Source organism: Carlito syrichta, unplaced genomic scaffold (assembly GCF_000164805.1).
Source record: "Carlito syrichta isolate Samal-C Ts95f unplaced genomic scaffold, Tarsius_syrichta-2.0.1 Scaffold305644, whole genome shotgun sequence".
Taxonomy (NCBI): Eukaryota; Metazoa; Chordata; class Mammalia; order Primates; family Tarsiidae; genus Carlito; species Carlito syrichta.
In genome coordinates this window covers 852,514-856,080 of record NW_007249740.1, presented here as the reverse complement: position 1 = coordinate 856,080, position 3,567 = coordinate 852,514, and positions in this window count along the sequence as shown.

Here is a 3,567-nt window from a genome sequence, read left to right as displayed (position 1 = left end):
TCCTTCTGAAGTTCATGAGTCCTACCCAGGGTCCAAGGTGTTGGCTCCTTCTTGGATGGGATGTTTTGGGGACAGGAGTTTGAAGTGATGTGCTCAGGGGTGTCCAGATGGCCCAGGTCTCTTTGGACTATATTATGAGAGAGGGCAAAGTTGTCACCATACCCATGAGACAGAATTGTATGCAGATGCTGGTTTATGTTCTATGTGGACATTCCAGTTTAGCTGTTTCTGGCCCTCTCGTCCAATAGAAATGAAAACCGAGGTTTCCCCCCATCAGTGTCTGTACGCCACAGGACAGGAGAGTGACCACATCCAGTGCAGTGGCGGCAGCTGAGCTTGCAGCAGTTGGCTTCTCCCTCTCCAGGACCTGTGTGTCTCCACAAGGTCTGCCCGTTCTTCGCCCAGGGAGCTCCAGATCTCCACACTGGCTCACGCCAAGAAACTGGACAAGGACTCGGACTCCATGAAGGTGGTGCTTTCCATTTCCTGACCCTGGCCTGTTGTGGCTTCCTGTGTTGGCGCAGATTGAGGGCTGTTCTGTGGACTGCCCGTCTGTTTTGCTCCTGGAAATGCCATTTTCAGTTCACTAGCCTCAGGGATCCCTACGGATCAATGCCACTTCCCCTGCTGCCCTTGTGATAATGATATTTACCAGGTGTCCTGCAGTTAAGAGCCACCACCTCCGTTTCATCCTTTAATTGGCGGTATGTTTTCCTGTCAATAAGAATGTATCACAGTTTCATTGAAATACAAGGTATGAACCCTTCTTTTTCCGATTCATTCAGGAAACAAATTTCAATTTCTCATCAGAGAACCCTAAGATCTTGTTTTACACGCCTTAGACGTTCTCAGGGTCACCTTGAAGAAGAGGCGTGCTCTGTGATCTATCTATTGGAGGTTCTCCAAACAGTATCGTTTGTATACATCTTTATATAAAGTACATTTCTATAAATATTATAAATATATTAGAGGTCACATTCGAATGTATTCATTTCCTGGTTTATTTAATACATTATAATATATTGGAGCAGTTTCCTGATATACAAAATAACAATACCATTAATACCATTAATGATAATAGTAGTTAACATTTATTGATGTCAGATACTTTTTCAGTTCTTGACTCATATTAGTCCATTTGGTGTTTGTAAGACCCTGATTTATAGATATTATTATCCCTTATCCTCACGTTTACATATACGAATGGGATGCAGAGAGAGTGTCTCTTGTCTAAGGGCTCTACAGTTCGCACATGAGTTTGGAGACATCCTAGCTTGGGAACTGTTGCCCTGCATCCTCACAGGTGTGTAGAGAAAATCTCTACTTAAAATATTTTTCTGTTGAAATTATTGCAAAAGGCAAGACCCAAGTCCCAGTCGAATAATTGACCCTATATTAAGCATTTTTCAGTGTTGTTCTTTCCAGACGTACAGTCCTTTCACAGCTCATTACGCCCTATCTTTTTTTCTCTCTTAAAATTAATATCCTTCTGAGCCCAGTGCTGAACTCACTCGAGTCAGAAGTTATGAAAAAGTGTAATGCAGTTTCTATTAGAAGGCATGTTCCTAGCAAGTCATTTAAATGAAACAGCTGATCGTTTAAAACACAGGAAAGAATAGATCGTTTTGAATAGAAGGTGTGAGTCGTATGCAGGAAGTTTGCTTGATCTTAAGAGTCATTCAGATTTGGGCAACACGGGTGCTCAGCTAAAATCAAGGTTGCCATTTTGCAGGGGACACAGCCCCTGCCAGCGACGGCTCCTGGGCCAAAGCTGTTCCTGTTTGTTCCTTTCTTCCCTCAAAACCACCCTTTGCTTCACATCCCAGAGGACTGTTGCTGGCAAAAATGCTCCCTGTTAACCAAGGAGCACTCAGCAAAGCAAAGAAAATTAAAATGACATTTTTTTTAACCTTCCCAGCATTCTACAATAAGGGAGGGAGCGTGCATGCCAGAATGAGACCTTTCAGGTGCCCTGAGTTCCGGTCAAGGGTCTTTTCTCTCCACAATATGCTGCCTTCCTAATTATGTGGGCAGTCTGTTGACACAGTGACTCAAGAGAAAATAGCTTAATAGGGATTTAAATATCGGAAACCTCATCATGCCTACCAGAGGAAGCATCTGCTGACACCTAGTAATAGGAAGGTCCAAGATCAACCGTGAGCACACGGGTGAATGAAAATGTGCATCCGTGGTCTGATTTTTGCCAGTGAAATGATACTTCGCATGTCTCCAGTTCTAACTTGTCCTCTATCAGAGTCCATCACTTACAGTGGCTTTACTTATTTATGATTGTTTTGCCTTGCTTTTTACAGGGATGTTGCATTAAATTAAAAAGATTAAGTGTGGAATCATAAAATGCAGACAGCAGAGAATGTGCATCCCTATAGAATCAGAGCTTCCTGGGCTACCCCCGCCTGCCATCGCATGAAGGTGGCATGGCTTGTAACCATGGTCCCCTACCCTGGTTCTTGGACTTAAGCAGCAGGCTGGACCTCAGTTCAGAGTCCCTTACTGATTTTTCACAAACTTCTAAAACGCTGCACACATAGAAATCATTTGCAAACTGAGTTTCCCCAAAAAGTTTTTTTTAAAGGTTTCAAAGTTTTCCTAAAAATATAATATATTTAGAAATATTTTTCTGTATCAGTTGGTCAGCAAACACATACTGAGCATATGGAAGGCATTGTAACGAATCCAGATAGAAATACAAAGAAGTGTAAGAAGATACTCTCTGGAAAGTAGGTTAAAGCCGGCTGATGGAAGCCGGCTGATCAATTGACCTTATGCAGCATTATGTGACAAGTGACATGTCTGAAAACCGTACAGGTGAGAGGGGAACGAAGATAAGGCTGAGAGGAGATATCTGTGCTTATTCATGCTTCACATGGATGGTGTGTGCACGTGGGTGTGGCATGCACACACAGGCTTCCCTGATGGTGTGCATTTGTGGGTGTGACTTGTGCATGTGTGCTTGCCCATTGGCATAATGGGTGATTCCCAATCTTGAGAAATGACGTGAAGGGACAATGCGAAGTGGGAAACATTGCAAAGTCACTAATGCACATATCATTATCATTAATTTTGATTCAAAATGCAAAGAGCGAACATGCTTTATTAAAGCTCGTTGATAACTCTCATGCTCCCACGTTTAATAAGGTGTCAGTCCGCCAATAATCTTGTATTTGTTTTACTGCACTGAAATTCTTCTTATATTCCTGGCAAGATGTCTAGGAAATTATAGAACTGCTTTTTTAATAAAAGGTTAAAAAGCATTTTTATAATGTTCTATTTTATTATAAGAGAGCACACACAATTCTGAATAAATGCATGCTTCAGAAAAGTAAGGAAAGTATTTCGAATGTTTAGAGTAACTAAATAATCAAATTTCATTCTTCTCGCTTATTGTGTAAAAAATTTTAATTTGTGCCAAAAGTCAAATACTTCTAGCTTCTTTGAAGAATCTATCCCCAGAGAATATATGCACCGAGGACAAGAGGAAAAATTAAAGAATAATATACATTTTAAAAAAATGTGCTTATCTGAAATGTGATCCCATCCCAGTTCATC